We start from the raw sequence: 19000 nt of genomic DNA, 5'->3' as shown, positions 1-19000 counted from the left end.
TGCCAGACTCATAATGAGGCCCTATGTCTCGATGCAATGTCTTTGGTATGGCAATCCTTCACCCTCCAACTCCCATCACAGTGGTAACAGCTGTGGAATATTTTTATCCATGCCAATGCGCCACACTGCACCCCTCTGCCAATGGGGAAAGAAGACTGCCAAAAATGGAGGCGATAACCCCTGTGCGCGCCAAATCTGAAAATGTGCGCATGGTGCAGAAACCACAAAAGATCTGCACACCCTGACACACACAGGCAAAGTGGTGTAAAAACAGGAATCACTGCTGTCACCTGTCATCTGTCATCTTTCAACTGTCACATGAATCAATGCCACAGAAGTGGGCTAAAATATGAAAATGCCCTTAAATACAGCTTCCTAATATCAATGGTAACCTTCAAAGTGCTGTTTTGGCACTTAATTCAGTAATTTTCCCCAGTGAATTATTGAAAGGAAAGTGTGCTGAAATCATGGATTCTCCAGGCAGCCAGAGAAATCCAGGCCTCCCTGCCTGACAGCTGCAGCAGAAAATTTGCTGTAAAACCCAGTTTAAAAGTGTTTCTATTTCCTGACTGAAATGGCACAATTCACCTATTTTAAGCATGTTTGTAAAGGGCTAATTCTTTTAAAATGTCCAAATCCCTTATAAACTGTGCTTGTATTTTGTATGTGTTAACTTAAAAGAATTTAATGTACAGTAACCCAGTCTGGGGCGAATCAACTATTTAATTCTGATCTGACAGCCCAGCCTGAGAAGATTCACATTTCAGCTTGACACTCAGTTGCTACAGGAAGGCTTAATGGCTGTTTAATGGTTCCTGCATAATGAAAACAAAGAAAGCCTCAGACATTCGTCTGCTGGTTGACTCAAGGACAAAGGAAGGCTTGGACACCCAGCCTCCTAAAAGAGGGGCAGGATGTGGAGGAGGTTTCTCAGTGAACTTCAAAGGACTGGCCATTTGCTCACTTGGGAAGTAAGAAAAAAAAAACCTGGACTGGATTTTGAATGGAAATTACTTATTTTTGCCTCAGAACTTCATGACATTTAGCATGGCAGCCAAAATAAGTAGACAAGTGAAATATACAAACGTATAAATCTGAACTCATGCTAGACAGTTGAAGATTTGGTAGGAGTTCTTATTACATAAGGAACCAAAGATATGCTAAAACACTGATTGTGGCAAAACTATTAATGTTGCAAGCTTTAAATTGTGTGTACATGATCCACTGATCAGCGCTGAGAAAAGTACTGCATTAGAAATGATTAATTGGAACTATTATGGGTAAAATTGATAAAAACACATGGAATGAGAAAGACACCTAGCACAAGGACCGGGATTGAATGTGGATGTAGACAATCAAATATTAAATATATGTGTCCAATTTTATTGGGGTACATAATGTTAGAAATGTACATGTGTGCAAGAGTTATGCCTTGGTAGAAATCAAGGTGGGAGTTCCTAAATCCTGTCATAAGATGACAGCTCTGTTCAGACCACCAACCAGGACAAAGCACATGCCTGTAGCCACTCACAGACATGGGGGTGTGTTTTTGAAGTTCGGCCCGCGCCATAAACTTTGTAATGTATAAAAATAGGAGTTTCACTACACATAACACACACTGCTTCCAGAAACCATCCAGATGTCCACGCAGCGCCTTATTCCAGGACTCTTCATATTGTAGCTGACTCCAGAACTCTTTGAAGATCCAGATTTATTTGCAGAATCAAGACTTAGCATTGCTGAACTCTTGTCAGCTGACCCAATTGCAAACATACAGAACTTAATAGAAAAATTCTGATTCAGCTTGGCTTGCTACCATTAAGGCTTGCCATCTGAAACCTGCATCCTGCCATCTACCGTGTCCAGTAACCCGAAGGGGCCCTTGCAAATCCAGTCTGAGGTGCAGTCCAAAATTGACCAGAGCGCGCCGCTGATCCAAATCCTTCCAGAGGTGCCCAGCTGCCGGTAGACCTGATCCACCCTATGACCAGAACCGGACGGTCCAATTTAATTATAAAGGACTGTAAGTATAATAGGAAGAACAGTGACCCTTAATATATTTGCATTGTATTATCCCTATCTCAACCCATCCCATCTTTAATTCAGAATTGTATAGTATTGTTAGAATCCTTCTTGTGCTGATTTTCTCTTTCCTGTGCTACAAACTCTTTCCTGTGCTACAAAACCATAACTCCCTAGTGATTTTGAAGTAACTAAAGTAAATATCAGAAGAAATTGAGGACCCATCACGTGAATGGTTGCGCTGGCCACGTACCGTGAAGATTCAAGAGTGGTCTCTTCTTTTTCATAGTCATTAATCTAGTATAAGAAAACCTATCTGTCATTTTTAAATCGAATTTCTGTTTTCATTTTCGCGCCTATTTTACAAAAATGCCTCTCACTAAAACCTCTATAACTTCTTCAGTTTTAAAGATAGAAACAAAATTTCAACTCTCACTGATACCTAAGACCCCTAGCTACACATCTAAAATTGCGGAACAGTGTATTTGACCCGTTTTTCTCCAATATCGCGTAGTAAAAGTTTGCCGCGAATTTGAAAAGTTCAAAAGTTACATGTGTCTTTTGCCCATTAGTTAAACGTATGTGTGATTTGAATATTAAATAAATAAAAAAAACTAGCCTGATTCCTGGTTCACTGTGACCTGGGGGATATTTTGAGACGGGTGTGATATGAGTGGTATATCATTCAGAGCATTGAACTTATTGACAAAAATAAATAAGGGTTTCATTCCGCACTACATTGCTAGGCGAGACCTGGTTGTGTGCCTGATTGAAATCCCTTACAGCTTGGGAGCTCGTCCGGGATTCTGAATTGAAATACCACCTGTGACAGTCTAACACAGCATACTAGCCTGCAGGGTACAGACACCTTGCTGGGTTGGCATACTGTGCTACACTGTACAAGCACCCCTCAAAAGAAATACTCCAAAATTGGGCCTGTTTGCAAAAGTAAATTAACCCTGAAATAAGTCAGAAGGAAATTGATATTTCTGAAATGGCGACCAGAGTAGAAATTAATATTGCTAGGGAACACCTCCTCTACAAACTGTTTGTCAGGGGTGAGTGGCCAGAACAGGATGAACAGGTATGGTTACAGGAAATAAAACAACATGTCCCTACAATAGACCTAGATACCTTGCAGGACAAGGGTCAATTACATCATGCGCTTAGCGAACTGTACATTCCCCCAAAAATAAAAGAGGAGCAGTGTAAAATTGGCAAAAAGTGGCCTAACTGTACCTCCACATAGGAATAATACAGGAAAAACATGCAGAAAATATAGTTCTGGCAAAGAAGCAAGGGGAAACACTGCAGAAAATCCAAACTAATTTGGACTCTGCAGAACAAAGGCTCCAGAAGAGCCAAGAATCCGAAAGAGAGCTAGGCAGTATATCACCAAACTAAAAGAAGATCTGGCTCTCTTACAGCAAGAGAAGGCAGAACAAGACACTGCAGTACAGACACTGCAAAAAGAATGTCAGGAAAGGCTTAACTCTTTACAACAGAGTCAACAAAAGCTGGCGCAACAGTTAACTTTTAATAGAGTCTGCGCAAAACAGGTGGTCATCATACAGGACCAGATAGACAAATTAAAAGAGGAAAACAATAAATGAATTCTTACAGATTTAGAATCTCAAGCAGAATTTGATGAGGAGCGATAAAAATCTAGTGCATTTAAAAAACAGAGGGATGACCTAGCTGAACAGAGGGGCACTCTAAGTCAGGAGAGGGACGGCTTAGGCCAGGAAGTCAGCCAATTAAAAAGTAAGTTAGAGGAAAGAAAGCTGGCCCTTCAGGAGTTCAGTGAAGTTAAAACTGAATATGAGAAGCTACTAGAGCACACCAGGTGGGTGGAGGATGCTCTGGAAAAGACCACTCAGACCAATAATGACAAAACTCAGGAGGTGAGTCTCCTGCAGCAAAAATTGGGCCAGTATTTCCAATCCAGGCAGGAAGCACAGAGAGACAAGGAGGCTCTCTGTGAAAAGAATGACAGCTCCACAAACAGAATGCAAGAGCAAATCATTGAGACTAGTAAGGCCTTAATAGAGGAGCAAAAGAGTCAGATGTTGGCATGTCACCAGGGAATAGAGGCTGAAAGAGAGGAGGTAGGAAGGGATAGAGAAACACCTGAGCATAGCATCAGGACCACTGTCATCAGAGACTCTAACTCCTTCAGTACAATGGACTCTGCCGCCTTCGTGTCAACTGCCTCATATGAACCAAGGGCCACCAGGATGGTAGACTTCAGTAGAATTAGCAACATGGGACTGACAGATCAGCGCCTCCCAGAAATGGATGGGCGGGCATCGCTGTACAGATTCCCAAATGTTAGGGCTAGCCTCTTTGATCAGGAAGAGTCCATTGAGGGGAGAATCAGGGAATTGAATCCTCAAAAATACTGTCTACCAAAGGATCAGTCTGTAAAATTTGGTGGGGAACTCCATGAAACTAGGCTCACAAAGAGTATCTTAAAGACCTCTTCCCAGCTAGGGCAGTGGGGTGGGGGGGTACTCAGCCAATCATGGGAGCAAGGGAGAGTCAGAAGACTCTAATGAGCGCCAGACACCTCAAGAAACTAGGCCCCAACATTCTGAAAGCCATTCCCAAACTCGCAGACTCAGGGATTGCCTAGAGGATCAGTTAGACACCTCCTGTAGCAGTGCCTCTGAGTCAGAGGATGAGTGGACAAGGGTGCCTAACACTAAAAAGGCCAACAAAATTAAGAGGGCCGTACTAAAAGATCTCCTGAAACAGATCAAGGCCATTAGGAGCGTCAGAACTCCCTATCATAAAAATGCCAAGTATTCAGTTTGGGAGCACCTCGAGTTATACGAGCAAATGATGGATACTTTCCACCTGAAAGATAGCCAGAATTATATTCAATATGTCAAATAGACATTTTCCCCTGAATACTCCAGCTTCTTTGCAGGGCTGGAGGATCAGAACCACTCAAGATGGTCCACCTATAGGGCGGGCATATAAAAAGAAATCCGTACACAGGAACCCCCAAGAGGCCCGCAAGGCTGCCTACAATCTGCAATGCGGGGAAGACCAGGCTCCACAAGTATTTGTGCAAGAATTAAAACGTGACTTTGCGCAGACCAGCAGGAGGGTGCGCAACGACAGTAGGGAGTTCATTAATACCTTCTTTCATGCACTCCCTAAATACATCATGACCCAGCTGGTGAGGGACTTTCACAAGAAGAGATCACTAGACTGGGTTATTGAACAGGCGACTCATATTTATGAAGTGCAGAAACCGGTAGAGAATAAAAATACAAATATAAACCCCAAACCAGCCAACACCCCTGCTGCTGCTAAGGTGGCGGAGGTGAAGGTTGCCCCCACCTTAGATCTGCAGATGGGGGGACTAAAAATATTCCTGTGAAAAATCCTCCTAACCAAAGACCCCCAAAGCCCTCGGGCCAATCCCAAACAGGTTGCCAGGCAGGTAACCCCACAAATGGGACCCCTAACTCCCTTTATTATATCAGCCCCTGTTACAAGGGCAACAGACCCATCCTGGGCTATGTGTGGACTCCCCCAGGCCAAGTGGAGGATCCAACCAGGTAGCTGCCAATCCAGGAAACTTCACTCCTAACTTTCCCCCGGAGGGCAGTAATCCCCCAAATGCTGGGTTGAGCTTCTTTCCCCGGTACCCGCCAAACTTCAACCCCCAAAACAACCCTCCTTTCTTTCCCCACTTTCCTGAGCCCAGACAGCCCAATCAGGTAAAGCGGAGGCGAAGGGTGGAGGGTTACCAGAACTATCCCAACCAAAGGTATTATGGGAGAAGAGACAGTTTACCCTTCCCGTGATCCACCTAGGATGGACCAGAGACCCCCGTAGCAGCCGGAGCGGGTGTCCCAACTGGAGCGCCAGGTCCAGAACTTGTCACAGGAACTGGAACACATGTTGAGGGCTCAGCAGAACCCTCAGATGAACATGACGGCCCAGAACCCCTCAAACCAAGGTTCTGGTACTCCAGAGCAATGACGGGGAGAGAACCCTGACAATCCACCGGTTCCCAGGGAGGAGGCACAGGGGAAGGGGGGTGCAAAGCCTTGGAGGAAGCTTCCTTCCCCACCTGTGAAAAGCCCCTAGAAACTCAGGAACCGGAACCAGAATCTCCTGCCCCCAAATGTCTGCAACCCAAGGAACAGAGAGTGGGTAGGAGAAATAATGGGCCTAAAAAGACCCATTTTGAGGAGGAGGTTAGAGTCTTCCAATTTGAAGGAGAGGTGTCCTCAGAGGACTCTGGGAAAAGGATCTTCTCCTTCAGGGATGGGGGAACTCCTCCCAAAGAACAATGGATCCCGAGAGATCCTAATCAAGACTGGGTAGATGCGGGGACTGAGTTAAAACCGCCCATCATTGAACCCCAGAATGACCAGCCAGAAAATCACCTTGCCCAAACCAATTCTGGTGACTGCCTCCAAAAAGGGGGGGTCAGCCCAGAATCAGAACCAGGGGAGCCCAAAACTTCCCCGATATCCAACTGTCACCTTTTTCTTACAGGTTCCCAAGCTCAATCGTGCCCAAACCACCCTTCTGTCAGAATCAAGAGTAAAGAAATTAACCCACCAATTTGCCCAAAATGCAAATTATCTTTGCCCCCTTGAGGAAAAGGAGGGAAGATTTTATGCCCAGGTCCAAATACAGGGGCAATGTACATTTTTGGCACTGGTGGACACTGGATCCCAAGCCACCCTTCTGTCAATGATGGCCTTTGATCAGATGAATTAATGAAGGGGGGAGAGATACCAAATCCCTCTCACCCCTCTTCCTGGACAAATTCAGAACTTCAATGGGAATGAAATTCCTGTCGAGGGGACTGCGGATTTAGACATTAAAATTGGGCGACACAAGGAGAAACACCCAGTCATAGTTGTGACTCCAGAGGGGACACCATGTTTACTAGGGAATGACATCCTGCGTAGATTGTCTCTCCTAATAGATTGTGTAAACAAGGTCATCTGCACCCAGACTAACCGACCAATAACATTAAAACATAGCGTCAACCATGTTAGTCTAAATGACACGTGCCACATGGTAAACAAAAACCTGACCAAGTGAATTCCATTTCCAAAACAACCAAATCCCTGACGTGACAGTAATTGCAGTAGGACAACAAACTGGTGATGGGAAGTTCTCTCTATTTCTAAAAATCAACCTTCCTTCCAGTCTCAAGTGGCATTCCACACTGGAAGGAAATACTGTGAAATTCTATACCAATTCCAGTCAATAAATCCCACTTCTATAGTCCAAAATGAAGAGAAACCAGCTCAAAGCTTTGCTGACATTCAGAAAATTGGAGAACAGTTGTTCATCCCTATTCAGTTAAATGGGGGGAAGGACTCTGTTCTCGCCTGAGTGTGTGTGAACAACGTTAAGAGCTTCATCAGCAAAGCCATGTTCCGAAAACTCCCAAAAGATCCAGCCATTCCCACCTTTAAATTGATAGACGAATGGGAAATGGACATGGAAACACCCAATTCCAAACATCTCCTGCTCAAAACTTCCATAGGTGACAAGAGCATAGTCCATAATTGTTGGGTCGTGCGAGATGTCCCTGCTGCATTTTATTTAGGCAGTGACGTTCTCAATCGCTTTGCCATTAGTTTGGACCTAATAAACTTCAAAACCTGGTCCCAATTAGCGGATAATCCCATGGACTTTGATGATCCAGAGAAAGCATTTTGGTCAGCTCAACTGCTGCCATATGCAGTTGAAATTCAGATTGGAGAGGAAGTCACCATCCCAGAATGGACCGGACAATTCACACTTGAAGTAAAAATTAAAAGAGGACAGAAACTGCAAAATCCTGACGCATATGTTCACCTCAAGGCCCATTTACAACACCAAGGGTTGGTCTTATACCCAACACCGCTAGTTAATACAGATTACAACACCATTCCAATAGTGGTGGATAACAGCGACTTTAGGAGTATCACTCTGGGCGCACGCACCATTATTGGAATGGCGGTTGATGACAGAAATGTTTCCATAGATTTAGGTAATGAACTGATAGGACCAATCCCCAATGACTGTTTTGACAGTGATAGTGACAATGACACAACACCAGACAGGATCTTCACCTGGCATGGGGGACATTTCCTGGTGTACTCTTCCTACCCTTATGGTAAGGAAGAAGTGACCTGTGACTTCAGGAGGGAAGAGGTGATCTTTCAAGTCCACCAGGACTGTCTTCCCCACCAGAAGCCATCAGTCCAAGTCAGTACTTTAACCAGGGACTTCTCCACCCAGCTGGAGGTAGCCGCTGAGATAGCCAAACCAGAAGTCTTTCCGGGATTCAGCCATATGGTTGAATAGAGAGTCAACATAGCTGATGCCTGTGAGACTCTGGAGCAAAAGCAAAAATGTAAACAGGTTTTCTTAGATTTTCAAGATCTCTTTGCGGTGGACTCATATGACTATGGTCGCACCGAAATCCATACAACAACAATTCACACGGACCCTGGTATGACTCCAGTGTTTGTGAAGCAATACCGCTTGCCTCTCGCATCCATGGAGTCCCTCACAGAAATAATTAAAAACCTTTAGTCCCGTGGGATAATTTGTCCAGTCCACAGCACCTTTAATAACCCAGTGCTGCGTATTTTAAAACCAAACGGCCAGTGGAGACTCTGTGCTGACCTAAGGGAGCTAAACAAACGGGTCCACACTTTCAGATGGCCTCTTCCCTACATTGTCCAAGGGCTGGCCCAGATCCAGGGGGCATAGGTATACATTGCCATTGACCTGACCAATGGGTACTGGACCGTACTTGTCAGAAGGGAGGACCAATACAAGCTGGCCTTTACCTTCGGGGGACAGCAGTACACTTGGACCCGGACTCCCTTCGGATACATCAACTCCGGCAATGAATTTAATGTCTTCTTGCATAAAGCCATGCCTGGCTTGGGTGAAAGGGGTAACCTGGTCTATGTAGATAATGTCCTTATCAAAAGCTCAACTGTGGGGAACACATAGCAGAGATCCGTAATGTTCTGACACAGTTGAGGGCTGCAGGAGCAAAACTCTCTTTCCAAAAGGCACAGTGGTGCAGGACCCGTGTCAACTTCTTGGGGCATAAAACAACTCCTGAGGGTCACTGTCCCCACGAAAAGAAAGTAGAAGCACTCCAGAAACTAAGAGACCCCACAACTCTGCCGGAGCTAAGGAGCCTCCTTGGACTGACTAATTACAGTAGAAAGTTCATTGAGGGTTACGCAGAGATCACAAGACCCCTGATACATCTATTGAAGGGGGGGTTAAGTGGGAGTAGGGTCCAGAACAAGCCGAGGCAGTAAGACAACTTAAAAGAAGCCTCTCACAAGCGCCTTGCCTAGCTTACCCTGTCAAAAACAAGGAGTTCTTATTGGAGACAGGGTTCTCAAATACATGCTTGACTGCAGTATTATACCAAAAGCAAGACAAGGTCAATAAAGTCATATGCGAGTAAGACTTTATCCTCCGTGGAGGAAAAATTTCACGATTGTGAGAAGGCACTCCTGGCAACAGTGTGGGCATTGAATAATTAGCGCCCGTTCATCCAGGGGGAACACATCATAGAGGAGACTCCACACCAGCCTCTGCAGTATCTTCAAAGTGACAGAATTCGGGCCGGAAATGTGAGTAATTCCCGAATTACTTCATGGATTCTGTCAATGCAAGGCTTTCCTGTGGAGGTCAGATATGGCCAAAACACAAAGAGTCCCCTCGCGCAAGGTCTCGCTGACTTGCATGATTGTGCCAGAGAAAACTGTCTTGAGGACAAAAGTCTTAAAATAAAGACCTTAATTCCCCACACAAAATCTATGAAGAAGACAAGTGTGAGGGAATGCCCACTGTCTATGTGGATGGGTGCTCCTACCATGTTGACAACAATGCGGAAAAGGAACTTGTTGCTGGCGTGGGGAATGCATGGGTTAATGATGCCCCAGAACCCTCCCCTGGGTACAAAATCGGTCCCCGTAGTAGTCCAGTGGCAGAGCTAATGGCTGTGCATCAAGCCATCCTCACTGCTGTCCAACACCAACTCCACAAACTGGTCATAATTAGTGATTCAGATTATGTACGGAACGGGTTCATGGAGCACCTGAGCACCTGGTTAATTGGAAAACCAGAGGCATGCTATGTGCTAACAATAAATCACTAAAACATGGAAAACTAATACAGAAGATTGATGATCTGGTCACCTCGAATGGGATGACCATCTACTGGAAAAAGATCAAGGGTCATTCTAAAGTAGACGGACCAGACAAAACTTTAAATGACCTAGCTGATCAGCTGGCCAAAACCAGAGCCATCCAAAGGGATCTACTTGAGATCGAGTCCCTGTTGGGGGAAATCCAGGTCACTGCTATCACTAGGTCCCAGACAAATGCTCACAATGAACTCTGAACTGCCCAGTGGAGTAAGAAGACCCCAGATGCTGATTTGATTACGGCTCAAAAAGGGGATCCAATATTTGGTAAGTTTTATTAACACATTGAGTACCCTGAGCACTTTCCCCTGATGGATACCTTTTGCATTGGGAAAGAGGACCTCAGAGTGTTGATCAAATGTCTAAAAATGTTCCGAATCCAAGACGGTTTGTTGATCCAGATCCATGTCTTGCCATGACCAGTGGGTGGTCCCTACCTCATTCCAAAGCCTGATGGTAAGTCACGCCCTTGATGCGGCCACAGTTGGTCATCGGGGGTTTCATACGACATTAAACAATACGACATTAGAAATCTTGTGAGAGGTTGCATACTGCCCACACATGGGGCAGGACCTCGACTAATACTTGAAGGGGTGTCTTGTGTGAACAATTTCAGCCAACATCACTCACATAACGTGGTTCCCTCCAAAAGAGGAGGATGACACTGCCTTGGTCCGATTTCCAAATTGATTTCATCGGGCCCGTGATTCGCTCCTCTAGGGGGAACAAGTACATGTTAACCGTAACAGGCTTGTTTGCTAAATGGGTGGAATGTCTCCCGGCCCCAAATTGCAAGGCAGAAACAGCAGCTGCCCTGATGATCAATTACATCTTCTCGTGTTTTGGACTACCCCAAAGGATTGAGTCAGACCAAGGTAGTCACTTCACTAGGGAAGTGATGACAAAGATGTGGGAGATACTTGGGGTAAAAAGGAAATTACATATTGCATACCACGGTCCTCGAGTGGTGGAGTTGAGAGGTACAATAAAACTATTGTGAGTATATTTAAAAAGTTTGTGGCAGACTCTGGGCCAAGTTGGGGCATTTTATTACCCCTTGTCCTGATGGCCATCAGATCTACCCCTTCCTCAGCAACAAAAATGTCTCCATTTGAGCTGATGACTGGACGAAGGATGGTGCTACCTCAGCATGTGCTCTGCAGAACCCAAGAGCAGACCTTGATAAATGCCTCCACAACTCATGAGTATGTTGAGAATCTGAGAAAACACCTTCAACATGCTTTTTCGTATGCTCAGCAGAATCTAGAGAGATCTGCAGACACTATGAAGACCCACTATGACTTTAAGACAACTAAAAAGGAATATCAAGTAGGAGACAGAGTCTACTTGTACAATTTCCAAAGGAACCAAGCCAAAGAGCGCAAATTCCACCCAAGATATCCTTTTGAAATTGTGGACAGAATCTCACCAGTCGCCTACAGAATGCTCATCCCCAAGGGTAATTTGACAGAGGGGAAGACAAGTGGGTCCACATAAACCAGCTAGAGTTGCCATCCCAGGCATACTTTGCGGCAAATAGAGGACCCAAGTGGAAACCCAGAAGGGGAAAATCTGGAGACATAAAAAGAATTATTAAATGTTCATTGAGTACGTGCAAGGAAAGAGGGTTAAGACCATTATTAAATATAGGCGGGAATATTGTAAATTGTATTCAATGCATGCATCTGCCCCACTACACCACTTGGGGAACAGTAGTGGGGAAATTTCCATAACCATGCTATGTTCTGTTTTCTAGCACTGGAACTAAGAACCACCTAATCACCAAGGAGGACTCCTCGGGGACCAGAAAAAAGGAACCAAGAGCCCGGAGTATCGCTCCACACTTCCAACCAGAACCAGCAAGGAGAGCGTGTCGCATCCATCGCTAGTGGGAGAAACAACCGGATTTCTTCACCTGGACCGAAAGAAAAATAATACCACTTGCCCAACTCCCCCACGACTGGACATCATGCTGGAGTCGGGGGGTGGGATCTGTGGAATATTTTTATCCACAGCAATGTACGACACTGCACCCCTCTGCCAATGGGGAAAGAAGACTGTCTAAAATGGAGGCCATAACCCCCATGCAAGCCAAATCTGAAAATGTGCGGATGCTGCAGAAACCACAAAAGAGCTGCACACCCTGACACACACAGGCAAAGTGGTGTAAAAACAGGAATTGCTGCTGTCACCTGTCATCTGTCAACTATCACGTGAATCAATGCCACAGAAGTGGGCTAAAATCCAAAAATGCCCCTAAATACAGCTTCTTAATCGATGGTAACCTTCAAAGTGCTGTTTTGGCGCTAAATTCAGTAATTTTCCCCAGTGAATTATGGAACAGAAAGTGTGCTGAAATCATGGATTCTCCAGGCAGTCAGAGGAATCCAGGCCTCCCTGCCTGACAGTAGAAAATTAGCTGTGAAACCCAATTTAAAAGTGTTTCTGTTTCATGATTAAAATGGCAAAATTCACCTATTTTATGCATGTTTGTAAAAGGCTGATTCTTTTAAAATGTCCAAATCCCTTATAAACTGTGCTTATATTTTATATGTGAACTTAAAAGAATTTAATGTATAGGAACCCAGTCTGTGGCGAATCAGCTATTTAATTCTGAACTGACAGCCCAGCCTGGGAAGATTCACATTTCAGCTTGACACTCAGTTGCTACAAGAAGGCTTAATGGTTCCCCCATAATAAAAACAAAAAAAGCCTTTGACATTCGTCTGCTGGTTGACCCAACGACAAAGGGAAGGCTTGGACACCCAGCCTCCTAAAGGAGGGGCAGGATGTGGAGGAGGTTTCTCAGTGAACTTCAAAGGTCTGGCCATTTGCTCACTTGGGAAGTAAGAAAAAAAACCTGGACTGTATTTTGAATGGAAATTACTTATTTTTGCCTCAGAACTTTATGACATTTAGCATGGCAGCCAAAATAAGTAGACAAGTGAAAAATACAAACTTATAAATCTGAACTCATGCTAGACAGTTGAAGATTTGGTAGGCGCTTCGCAGCCATGGCAACCAGAGACTCTAACACTATGAAGCTTCACAGTGTGGTCAGGCAATCATTTCACACTGAGACTGAGCCATAAGGGGGACAAGGCTCAGGGAGTGATAAGTAAGGATGCAGTATGGACAACTTTAAAATCGACCCCTTTGCAAATAAGTATATTCAGATCGAACAATGTGTCCCACACAAGGATGGCGACCGGAGTCGGGACGCGCATGCGCACCACTCCTATGGCAACCATTAATGCCAGACAGAGACGAGCATTGTGTCTTGGTGACGGGCTGCCCGATTCCTCTGTCGGACGTGGTGCTTAAGGTGAGTGATCTCATGGAGACACATGGGGCCTCGGTTCCCCACATTCACTGTATGAAGCTGTATAACTGAATGAGTCTGAAAATATGATGACAGAGTACTCGTGTAGGGGCGCAATGATAAAGGCGCCTTTAGGTTATTCGCTACTGACGATGTGGGTTGCCGGTTAGCAGACAACTTAGTCTACACGCTTAGTTTCACCTAAATCTACATTAGCCGTGTGTGGATGTAATTTCACTAAAATTCGGCTACAGGCTTGAATCTTTTATTTTCTTTCAAGAAGCAATGGCATATAACTTCTAGGCATGACCTGAACACTCTCTATCTCTCTCTGCTCTTAGCTGCCTACATTGGGAGTCACCGCCCAACACCATAACATTACCCGGGGGAAGGAGTTGGTCTTCCTACCGGGTGAGTAGATTAGACAGTACATGTATCGCTCAAGTGTGAGACTCCAATCAAAGTCCTTCTTGCTAGACTGGACACTTACAATTGTTGTTATGTTATATTTACCACACAGGTAGTAGCCAGTGTTCTCTACTTGCCCAGAAATCAAGGTTAGTGGATTTCCACTTATATGATAGTAACTTGTTAAGTCTCCTAGGTGCTATAGAGATCTAATTAGTGTACCGTCATCCTTTTTAGAAACTAAAACCGAACACTTTGAAAATAAAACACATCCTGCGCTGATGATGGATTTAGAATAATCTGAAACGCGTTGGCACACATGACTTTATAGGAGTGTCTTTAGGAAGTTCTGAGCAGAACGAATGATGCTGCCCAGAAGTATAAACACACAAATGTGGTTACTCAGCTACACATTAGTGAATGGCTGATATCTCGAAAGAAGCAATACCCTCACTATTTTTACGCTTATGAGTTGTATTATATGTATGCTTTTGTACACCTTACGGTGAATCTGAGCACTTTCTTAGCTCAACTGTATTACTGTTTCTGTTTTTGAATTGTACCATCCCACACTGTAGTGTAACAGTGCAGTGCAAATTGAGTTTGGTCTCTATAAAAATACTTTACCTGTTTAAAACCTGCCTTCTCTCAGCCTTGTGGGTCTTGATTGTAGATGAGCAGATTGACAGAGTTTTATATAAATTGTTATGTTTTACTAATTGTATATCAGTAAAGTAATGAGAAACTAATTACCCCGAAATAAATTTACAAAACCAACTCATGTAGGCTAAATTGACAGAGCCTATGAGCTGGGAAACAGTGCTTGGGATTAAGTCCCTCTAGGAGTGCAGCATAGGGCTACTGGCTGGCAAAGTCCGGTGTGTGTCTTGTGTTTCAGTTATTTGAATCTCGAGTGGGCTCGAGATTCTCCATGCTGCACCTGAAGTATAACTCACTTCAATCATACATACTTCTAAAGACGCTTTGGCTTAATTGCTTGTAGTGAATCTTACGACTGTTTGTTGTGCCTCCCACCCCAGATTTAGTTCCTATATCCTGTCATAAGATGACAGCTCTGTTCAGACCGCCAACCAGGACAAAGCACATGCCTGTAGCCACTCACAGACATGGGGGTGTGTTTATGAAGTTCTGCCCACACCATAAACTTTGTAATGTATAAATACAGGAGTATCACTACACATAACACACACTGCTTCCGGAACCCATCCAGATGTCCGTGCAGCACCTAATTCCAGACCTCTTCATCTTGTAGCTGACTCCAGAACTCTTTGAAGATCCAGATTTCTTTGTAGAATCCAGACTTAGCATTGCTGAACTCTTGTCAGCTGACCCCATTGCAAACATACAGAAATTAAAAGAATAATTCTGATTCAGCTTGGCTTGCTACCATTAAGGCTTGCCCGCTGAAACTTGCATCCTGCCATCTACCGTGTCCAGTAACCAGAAGGGGCCCTTCCGAATCCAGTCTGAGGCGCATTCCAAATTGACCAGAACCGCGCAGCTGATCCAAATCTCTCCAGAGTTGCCCTGCTGCCAGTAGACCTGATCCACCCTATGACCAGAACCGGACAGTCCAATTTAATTATAAAGGACTGTAAGTATAATAGGAAGAACAGTGACCCATAATATATTTGCATTGTATTATCCCTATCTCAACCCATCCCATATTTAATTCAGAACCATAGTATTGTTAGAATCCTTCTTGCGCTGATTTTCTCTTATCTGTGTCACAAAACCATAACTCCGTAGTGATTTTGAAGTAACTAAAGTAAATCCCAGAAGAAATTTAGGACCTATCACGTGAATGGTTGCGCTGGCCACGTAGCCGTGAAGATTCATGTGTGGTCTCTTCTTTTTCATAGTCATTAATCTAGTATGAGAAAACCTATCTGTCATTTTTAAATTGAATTTCTCTTTTCATTTTCGTGCCTATTTTACAAAAACGCCTCTCACTAAAACATCTATAACTTCTTCAGTTTTAAAGATAGAAACGAAATTCCAACTCTCACTGATACCCAAGCCCCTTACCTATACTCACAACAAAAAAAGTGTATTTGACCCGTTTTTCTCCAATATCGCGTAGTAAAAATTAGCCGCAAATTTGAAAAGTTCAAAAGTTACATGTGTCTTTTGCCCATTTCAAGTGCTTTTTCCATCCTATCCTAGTCAAAAGTGTGTACTGTTGTTTATATGATAGCTCATGTGTGTTAGGACCTGTTTAGTGTTGCTTTCCTTAGAACTTTTCTCCATTTAAGCATTTTTGACCATTTTGCAGTATTTTACAAAGCAATTTTCATCTGTCAGTTTAAAAGTGTCATTTTACCAAACGGTTTCCTCTCTTGTTTGGGGAGGGAAGATTGCCTAAACTCTAGAACTTGTCGTTCAATTCTGAATACCTGCTGGTTACTCGCATCGGTGTAGGATTGCTCATTTGTATTTAAACAAAACTTTGCAGGGGGAATCTTAACCTAAACACTATCTGTGCACAAAACAAAACTGTTCTTTTTCCGGTGTTTTCTAATTGTCATCATTATAAGTGACTTCAATTGTTTTGCTTAGTTTATGAATTGTATTGTCACCCTTTGGGTGATTGCTGCCTCATATATATATATAGATTCAGTGAAAAAACTTTGTTAAAGGGACGTTATGGTTCCAAGTAAAAACGAAAAACCCTTGAAATTCGCCAGTTATGGTAAGCTAAGCAACCATAACTCGCTCCACCACCGTGCACTGCTAAGCTTAACACCCAGGACATCAAAGATGACATCACAAATGTCATTGATGACATCACTGATGACATCACATGCCTGACGCCCCCTTTTTTCCTTTCCTGACATATCTAGGCCACATGATTTTCTTCAGTAACAGTCTGAAACTAAAAATTGTAAATGTACTATATTTGTAGACTTATCTTTCAAGTATGTTCTTACAATAATTCCCTTATGGTCCAGTCATATCATATGAACCATATACATTGGAGAAGACACAACCTTGAAAGACAGCAATCCTTTTTGTGCATTAAAATTATCAGTAGAGTTATCAGCACTTTCTGATAGTTTTGATGTTTTTTTATTACTGTACTTTCCCTGTATATGCTCATATTCTTATATGTTGTACTCACACTATTTTCCTTAGGGTCCAGACACATCATGTGATATATACAGATAGGGTGAGTAACAGCTTTGAAACAGAGCAATCATTTCTCTGCATAAAGGTAATCAGTTAGGTTATGAACACTTTCTGCTACTATTGCTGTTTTTTTTCTTACTTCAATTCCCTTGTATATATTCATATTTGTATGTGGTGTTGTCTCTTTGTGATTTGTCTATAATAATGCACTTATGCAGTAATTGGGTTTCATTACCTACTTATCACAAGTTTCACTGTACGCAAAACTCTAATATGAAAACAGTTATCATTTCACTATTCAACATGGCAAGCTTATGAATATTGCACCTCTATCATGTATGCTGCACACAATGCCTATGTTTCTACATGAGTACCTTAGCATACTGGATTGAAGTTAATAATAGAATGCGATTTATATCAGTGCATAGCTTAATGCACTGATTAGCACTTGATATTTATTCCAATAATCTTTGACACTTTTTTTTATTAACATTACACTAAGAATCCCTTGTATAGACTTTTCATAAAAGGTAAATGCACATGTGATGTCATCAGTGATGTCATCAATGACATTTGTGATGTAATCTTTGATGTCCTGGGTGTTAGGCTTAGCAGTGCACGGTGGTGGCGCGAGTTATGGTTGCTTAGCTTACCATAACTGGCGAATTTCAAGGGTTTTTCGGTTTTACTTGGAACCATAACGTCCCTTTAACAAAGTTTTTTCACTCAATTTCATAGGTTTTTAGTAGCGCAACTTCATAACGTCCCGTTAACAAAGTTTTTTTACTGAATTTCATAGGTTTTTAGTAGCGCAACTTAACCATAACGTCCCGTTAACAACGTTTTTTTACTGAATTTCATAGGTTTTTAGTAGCGCAAGTTAACCATAAACTCCCTTTAACAAACTTTTTTCATTAGCACGCAGACAATATACAAAGATGGAGTGTAAAAAGCAATTTCTCAGGGATGGCTTTACACAGAATGTTGCAAAGTAAGAATTTATGCTCGTTCACAGTGAAGGTTAGCTGCTTCCATTTTTTGCTCGCGGGCCGGAGTGGCCCACGACTCGCACTATAAGGTTCTATTGTTTTTTGACCTTGACAGACAGGGATCGTGCCAGAAGACTTCTTTTGAAGGAGGGGTGCAAAAACGTAAGAGACGATAAGGATGACATTTCTGAAACTAAACCGCTTTTATATATTATATCACTATGAGAAAGATCGTTGGCACAGACGGAGTCGTATTTAGGGACTGCATTACGTGTAGACAATGCAAAATGCCAATATAATGTAAGTAACCCTTTAGATTATTTTATACCGGAATATAATAACAATAGTGTGGCGTTAAAGCCCGGTTAAGTTGTACTTGTTCGTTCAATGTGGCATATTGTTTTGTACCGCGCACTATCACCGCCGAAGTGGTCCCCTGGCGCTCAGACGGCTCTGAAAAAGGCAGAGGAGAGAGGGTGGGTTAGTGGGAATAAGTTAACATACTCCGTTGCACTATCCTCGCTAGCAAATAGTTTCACGCCCTAATAAATAAAATGAATATTTTTAATTAAGATCGGCTCGTGAGACTAATTTATGTTTTTAAAACAGGTACATCCTTCCGTACTGTCAACGCCATGATTTTCAGACCCCGGCCGACGGATTTTTTAACTGCCAGGTGCAGCTACTTGTAAACAACTTCATGACCCTCACCATTTTATGGGACAATCGCCAAGGACCAATATGCCCTTACGCGGTACTAGCGGCTAGAAGCAACATACCAACCAACATGCCTCGTTGTTGGAACAGCCTTCCGATTATCAGTGCGACCATAATGCTTCTTTTATCATAAACCAACACCCTGTGTACCGCAAAGGAACAACGCGTGACTCAAGATGA

General features: G+C 43.3%; 1 long non-coding RNA gene across 6 annotated transcripts in view; it reads left to right on the top strand.

The window, feature by feature from the left end:
* The window catches only part of LOC138526123 (uncharacterized), a 519167-nt gene that overhangs the window by 465912 nt on the left and 34255 nt on the right, over positions 1-19000 (top strand). Inside the window, exon 5 of one of the 6 annotated variants that reach the window (XR_011283502.1) lies at positions 11991-14547. The exons of the other annotated variants lie outside the window; for them this stretch is intronic. This is a non-coding gene — a long non-coding RNA (uncharacterized lncRNA). Of the gene's footprint in view, positions 1-11990; positions 14548-19000 lie in introns of those variants that run through there. 6 annotated transcript variants of the gene reach the window in all.

This window comes from Ambystoma mexicanum, chromosome 7p (assembly GCF_040938575.1).
Source record: "Ambystoma mexicanum isolate Mex_15411 chromosome 7p, UKY_AmexF1_1, whole genome shotgun sequence".
NCBI lineage: Eukaryota > Metazoa > Chordata > Amphibia > Caudata > Ambystomatidae > Ambystoma > Ambystoma mexicanum.
This window is presented reverse-complemented; position numbering and strand designations above follow the sequence as displayed.